The sequence below is a fragment of the Coenobita brevimanus genome, chromosome 23, assembly GCF_032717465.1.
Source record: "Coenobita brevimanus isolate Jiangsu-jjx chromosome 23, ASM3271746v2, whole genome shotgun sequence".
Classification (NCBI taxonomy): domain Eukaryota; kingdom Metazoa; phylum Arthropoda; class Malacostraca; order Decapoda; family Coenobitidae; genus Coenobita; species Coenobita brevimanus.
Genome location: NC_136976.1, coordinates 3,374,354 through 3,382,500, shown reverse-complemented (window position 1 = coordinate 3,382,500; position 8,147 = coordinate 3,374,354).

The following is an 8,147-nucleotide window of genomic DNA, read 5'->3' as shown; positions in this document are numbered from 1 at the left end:
AATAATAATGAATCCGTGCCCAATGAGTCGTGTAGTCAGCTGAGAACGCAACATTCCCAAAGAGAATTTCGTTGTCATAGAAAACGCATAGCTTTTTTGGGGGTAACTTTTGTACGTAGGTTTGGGTAGGCCGCTATGAAGGAGTTATATTCTTGTGGTTTTAGGAAGCTCCCTGGCACATCCTGCTTTGTTGTTTCATGCTGCATTTAGCGTAATTTGCAACTCTGAGGTCGCAGCATAACACCATTTTAGGGTAATCAGTTCTATCTATCTGTCTGTCAGTTATTAATGAACGGACTTAAATGAAATTCGAGCAGCAACCTCTCATCCCTCTTCTGTCCAACTCTCTAATGCGAGAGTTGATCGTTACTCCCAGTCCTTCATGTATGCAACAGGCCAACTCTGGAACTGTCTTGCTCTGTATTTCCTAGTGCCTTTTACCTCCAGTCTTTCAAGCTCAGTGTGTCCAGGCATCTCGAACGGATCTTGAAGTTGGCTATCATTTTTTTCTTTTTTCTTGGAGAGAAAAGTCTTGCGGGCTTCTAGTCCAAGGGTCCTTCTTCCATGCATTAAAAAATATATACAAACTCCAATATGTCAATCATACACTGCTTCTGATAAACTCTCCAACATTTGAAGTTAAAGATACGCTTGAAATGATATGCTGTTCTTCCAACTGAGCGCGCTAGTTTGAGTTGGCCAGCTGTCACACTCGACAAATGACACCGCATTTTTTTTTTAATATATGCAACTGACAATTTCTCCGCTTTTTTCACCAATGTAACTAATATATTTCCTTGGCTGTGAGGTTACGTTTACGGGGAAAGGACTTAAACCTCTCTTATATTACATTAAAAGTACACACAAAATTCAGCCGTTTGGAACTCTGGATACAATTACGTTTAAACACTAGAAGACACTGCTCTCGAAACGTCGGTTAAGGAAGCTCCCTAATACCTTCTCCTCAGCGATTTATTTTTCATACTACGCCTCACTGCTCTCTTGTATGTTGTTTTTATTTCTTAAACACCAACGTGGAGGGCAAATGTAACACACAAGGGATTAATAAGCTGTATGCAAAAATAAACCGGGAGGAAAAAGGTGTTACGGAGAGAGAGAGAGAGAGAGAGAGAATATAGGCCGTGGCGTAACTGAACAAACCGCTGAAGTGAAGAAATTACGTACCAAATTTAACTTCAACTGGTTTATCAGTAACTAAAATATTTAAATTATTCTGAGCCTCAGGGTAGTAAATCGTCCTTTATTTATTGTATTATTTATCCTTTATTTAAAAACTTCATATACCACTATCGATCTATCTACGAATATCTAACAATCTATCTATATCTATCTATCTAAAACAACTCAGCCTTCCTAGTTTTAATAAGGGAATATAACATTAAGGTAACTGTAACCTTTTTCTCAACCTTTTATATACGCGTCAATCCTTATATTAATATTTTTTAACAGGATACTCAATGTTAACAGGATTTTATAGATTTTGGCTCGTACTCTCGTCTTGAAGCTCCCTAACACCCCTCCCTTAGCGATTTATTTTTGGACGTCAATCTTTATATTATTATTTTTTTTAATAGGATAATCAATGCTAACAGGAATCTGTAGTGCTGGGCTAGTATTCTTGTCTCGAGGATGCTCCCTAACACCTCTCCCTTAGTGATTTATTTTTTTGGATATGGCTGGTTAATGTCCTTTTGTAAGTTATTTATGCAGTGTATGGCGATATTGGAGGGAATGATGTAAAGCAGAAGAGGGCATTAAGATGAAAAATAAACGAATTAAATCGCTTAGGAAAAGGTGTTAGGCGATACTGAAGAAATTGATGTATAACACAAAAGAGGATAGTAAAATGTAAACAAAATAAATCGCTTAGGAAAAGGTGTAAATAAACAAACTAAATCGCTTGGGAAAAGGTGTTAGGCGCTACTAAAAAAAAATTACACACAGAAGAGGAAAGTAAAGTGTAAACAAACTAAATCGCTTAGGAAAAGGTGTTAGGAAGCTTCAACTGACAGGAATACAGATCTTTGTGTTACTTTGAAGAATGTGTGTTTATAAGAATCATATATATAACTTTGAAATGTGCTTAGAATAAGAATCTTTGTTTACTCTAATTCTCGACTTTGAAATGTGTTTAGAATAAGACTGTTTAATTCTCAACTTTGAAATGTGCTTAGATTTAGGCTGTTTCTTTGATTCTAAGTTAAGGTAAATATAGTTTCATACACATCACTTTAGTCTCGAATTGGGATGGTTAAATTGGTGTTGGAAAATCGAAAAAAATAAAATAATGGAACACACACACACACACACACACACACACACACAAACACCGCTCGCTGGTGCAGTGGTAACGTTCCCGCTTGCCATCTGGTAGACGGGAGTTCGCGCCTCGCTCAGGTTGCGAAAAGTTTCGCTGACGAAGTGGGTGGTTACTGTCCCCCTTGAGCAAGGGGACGGGTGTGTGCGTGTGTGAAGGTCACAGCCTTGCCCTTAGATCGGACTATATGAGCTCTCAGCCCCCTTCCGGGAGGGTAAAAGCTGACGATCACGACCATCAAGTGATCCTGACCGACCCTGTGAATTACACATATCGAATTAGGTTGGTTAAATCGGTGAAATGTTGGAAAAATGTAATAAAATAATAAAATAGAAAATTGCATTAAGGAGACTTCAAGCACACACACACACACACACACACACACACAACGGATTCATTATTTCCACCCCTAATGATCCTAACCACTCAGTTAGAGTATAATTAGTAGAGTTAATTACCGCATCTCATCAGTCATTGATCATCGCTTCTTTTCAAATGTTAATGTTTTTTAAGCCCTTCACTACGAGGACATCAATGATAATAATAATAATAATAATAATAATAATAATAATAATATCACTACGAGGACATCTATAATAACAATAAAACATCAATAATAATAATAATAATAATAATAATAACAATAATATCACTACGAGGACATCTATAATAACAATAATAAAACAACAACAATAATAATAATAATAATAATAATAAAAATAATATCACTACAAGGACATCTATAATAACAATAATAATAAAAGAACAACAACAATAATAATAATAACAATAATAATAATAATAATAATAATAATAACAAAAACGTCTCCAATAAAAGACCCTTCACTCACCCATTTCATTTTTATGTATTTATTTACGTGTAGCCTATTTTTGTATCATTCAGTTTTGTATTTCTTTGTAATATTAAGGATACATAACACATAATGACCTGGTCTGTATTACATGTGCCAAGTACTGTACTCTATGTAGCCTGTGTAGTATTATTTGTCCTATTGTTCACTAGTTCAGTACATAAGCTTCAGTGTTCAACGTTAATCATATTCTTAAATCACTGTTCAAATCTCTATCTTTAAAAACTGTTCATAGTATATTATCTAAAATAATTATTCAACGAGCAGTATTATCTTAAATGACTGTTCAACGAGTAACTTCAATTTTCTATAATCTTCAGTCATTGTTCAGCGAGTATTATAATCTTAACTGTTCAACGGGAAACTGTTTACCTTTGTTTAATGTTAAATATTTCTTCAACGAGTATTTGTTCACCTCTGTATCTTAAATAAGTGTTCAACAAGTAATAAGTTACCTGTAAATACTCTTCAATCATTGTTCAACGAGTAACTGTACTTTTTAATCTTAAGTAATTGTTCAACGAGTAATTGTTCAGTTGTAAGCTCGTTAATAATTGTTCAACGAGTAACTGTTCAGCTGTATACTCCAATAATTGTTCATCGAGTAACTGTTCAGCTGTATACTCTTCCATAATTGTTCAACGAGTATTCGTTCATTTGTATACCCGTTAATAATTGTCCAGTTGTATACCCGTTAATAATTGTTCAACGAGTAACTGTTCAGCTGTATACTCTTCAATAATTGTTCAACGAGTAATTGTTCAGCTGTATACTCTTCAATAATTGTTCAACGAGTAACTGTTCAGCTGAATACTCTTCAATAATTGTTCAACGAGTAACTGTTCAGCTGTATACTCTTCAATATTTGTTCAACGAGTAACTGTTCAGTTGTATACTCTTTAATAATTGTTCGAGTAACTGTTCAGCTGTATATTCTTCAATAATTGTTCAACGAGTAATTAAATTTTCTAACTCTTCCATAATTGTTCAACGAGACACTGTTCAGTTTTCTATACTCTTCACTAATTGTTCAACGAGTATGTCTTCACTTCTGTTTAACGAGTGACTGTCAACTTTTCTGTTAAATAAATTGTTCAACGAGTAGTTGTTCACCTTTGTAGCTTAAATAACTGTTCAACGTCATAATAATCTATCGTTACAAGACGCTGGAGAGGGTCGCCTTCACGTGGTGGCACTGATATAACCAGGCGGCTCCACTGCCTGGGTATACACACGTCCCTCAACTCTCTCCCTATCCCCCAAATGGACGATGGTGGACTGCAGGGGGAGGGGAACTCCAGCCTGCAGTCCACTGGGTTCACGTTCACATGAGCCTGTCTATGGTTACAAGCCTAATCCCTGAGTTCATCTACTTCATCCTAGGAAAAGAAGTCTTATATTCTCGTTCATCCTGGGTTTTTTACTATACATATCCTATACAGTCTAGTCTATCCTGTGACTTATATAAAATACCCTCTAGTCCATCCTGTAAAGAAATATAACATCAAAAGCTGTAGTCTACACTGTAATTAAATATAAAATCAAAATAGGCTAGTACCTCAGTCCATCCTGGGGGGAAAATAATATCAAAACATCTTAGTCTATCCTATAATTAAAAAGGAAACCAATACCCTAGTCAATTAAGCAACTGGTGTGCAAATAAACATCCTTGTCTATCCTATAATTAAAATATTCCAGTCCTTCCTACATCACGTACTTAAATATGAAGACAAATATCCCTGTCTATCCTGTAATAAAAATCATTCTCGTCCCTCCTACACTTATATATGAAATTAAAACCCTTGTCTATCCTGGAGAAAGTAAAACACCTCATCCTGAGCAATTAATCAACAATTCTAGTCCATCCTAGGAATAATACTGTACTTCTAGTCCTTCCTATCCATTGCAGTATTCTAGACAATCCTGGAAATAATATCCAACTTAGCCTTGTATTACCTGGGATAAAAATATAAGTAAATCTAGCCTACACACTCTTATAAATTTTGTATAGGCTATCTCATTTTCTATGCCATTTCATATAGCAAATTGTCTTGATAATTCTAATATAATTATGTATCTATCTGTATATTTTATCTATCTATGTATCTATCTATTTGTCTGCTTGTCTGTTTATCTATTTATCTATCTATTAAAATCAAATACACAAATTATTCTCACACCCTTGTATGTCAAAATATTTTTGAAGTATATATAAAAGATTTACTATGCATAAAAACACATCTTAGTTTTGAATAATAATAATAATAATAATAATAATAATAATAATAAATAATAATAATAATAATAATAATAATAATAATACCAATAATAATAATGCCACTTCACTAATACTGTCATCAATGGAATGATCATATAAATAATAATAATAATAATAATAAGTAAAATTATTTATATTTTTGGAGAATTAGCTAGATATGGTAAGTAATTCTCTAGCCTATGATTCATATTCCTTACTGCAAAGGAGAATAGGTTAAAAAATGATGATGATGATGATGATGATGATGATGACGACGATGGAGTAGAAAAAGGATGATGACGATGATGATGATGATGATGGTGTAGAAAAAGGATGATGATGATGATGATGTAGAAAAATGATGATGATGATGATGATGATGATGATGATAATGATGATGATGATGATGATGATGATGATGATGATGGGGTAGAAAAATGATGATAATGATGATGATGATGAAAATGATGATGGGGAAGATAAAGGATGATGATGATGATGATGGAGTAGAAAAATGATGATGACGATGGTGTAGAAAAAGGATAAGGATGATGATGATGATGATGATGATGATGATGATTGGGTAGAAAAATGATGATAATGATGATGGTGTAGAAAAAGGATGATGATGATGATAAGAGAAATGAGTTGATTATAATAATGATGATGATGTAGGAAAATAATGATGATGATGGGAAGAAAAGTGGGTTACAGATGACAGACATAATAATAATAATAATATAATAATAATAATAATAATAATAATAATAATAATAATAGGGAAATGATTTAAAATGATGATAATGATGATGATGATGGCAGGGAAATGAGTCAGAATGATGAAGATGACGATGACGATGATAGGGAAATGAGTTAAACTGATGATGATGATGATGATGATGATGATGAACGACATAATTTCAGACTTTTTGTAACTATTTCTTCAGGACTGTTGGCTCACTACAACCCCAGTACTGTACTACCCTAACGGAAGTACTGTAATGCTATGTACTCTTTATACCATGTGCTCTGATGTAACTCAAACAGCACAAACAATAAATCAGTTTTGTAAGGCCAGCTTTTTAATACCCTTTATTATTATTATTATTATTATCATTATTATTATTATCATTTATTTCTTAACTGTTATTTTTACATTTACTATTACTGTATTTATTTTCGTTTATTGTCGTTTATTTCCCTTCATTATTTTTATCCCTTTATTATTATTTTCCTTTATTATTAATTATTTCCCTACCTCATTTTATTTGTTAACATTTATTTCCCTATATTGTCTATTTTCCTTTACTATCATTTATTTCCTTATATTATTTATTTTCCTCTACCCAGGTTTTATTCCCCTTTATCATCATTTATTTCTCCTTTATTTATTATTTAACATTATAATTTATTTCCCCATAACTTATCCTTTATTATTAATTTCTCTATTTTTACTTTATTATTAATTTCTCTTTATTAACAATTTACCTTTATTATATGACTGCTTAGTGTATGTACAGTTGGATGCAAAAGTTTCGTTCCTTCTCCTAACTCATAAAAATAAATAGTCTGAGTAAAGCTGCATGCGGTCACTATAATGTTTTTTTTTTCTTTTCTTTTTTTAATGACTTACTTTTCAATAATGTTCTGAACTGCTGAGAGGCGGGAGGGGTTCAGAACTTTTGCACACAACTGTAACTACTGACAGACGCCATTAGCCAAAGTTAATTTGTATTAAAAGTGTCCAAGACCCCTAACACCTTTTCCTAGGTGATTTCATTTTGCTTATTACGTCCCGCAATCCTCTTGCATTAAATCATTCTAGTATCACCATATTGTTTATGGATAATCTGCAATACCGGTATTATATTAACCAGTCGCAGCTATCAAAAAATAAATCGCCAAGAAAGAGATGCTAGGAAGCTGGACGGGAATACGGGAGACTTTTTTTTATTATTCATTTATTTTTGCATACAGAGCTTCAGTAAGTTGTTTTATTTGCACAATCTTTCGATATTAAAAATGCATATCAAATAAAAATAATAAGGTGCAAACATGTAAAATAAATCAGTGTATCACCTGTGTTACGTGCGCAGTCTATGTCAAAATTACAAAGGCATAAATATCATATAAAATATCTAAAGTGCAACGCACAAAACAAGTCGGTGGGGAAAAGGTATTAGGGAGTCTACCAGAATACAGGCCTCCTTCTCACCATGGCCCGTATTCTCGTAGGGTAAGGAAGCTCCCTGACAACTATTCCTCAGCGACTTATTATTGGATATGGGTGGTTAATATCTTTTTGTGCGTTCATTACGGACAGCATGACGATATTAGAGGGATTTATGCAGCACAGAAGATAATGAGGTGTAATAAGCAAAATAAATCACTTAGGAAAGAGTGTTAGGGAGCTAACGACGAGAATACGAGCCCATGTTTTCACCTCGTTCTTGGTCTCTCCCTCCTTATTCTCCCATTAGATTCCTTTGCTCTCTGCCTCGATACGAAAAATGGAAGATGGCGGATATTCATACCCCAACTTCCGTCACATTTCCTGCCCTAACCGCTATTAATTTTTGGAGGAAGAACTAAGACACAAATTTACCTTCCTTTCTTCATCCTGAGAAAACAAATAATAACGACGACAGAGAACAGCCCGTGTTTTTGAACCCTGATTGGC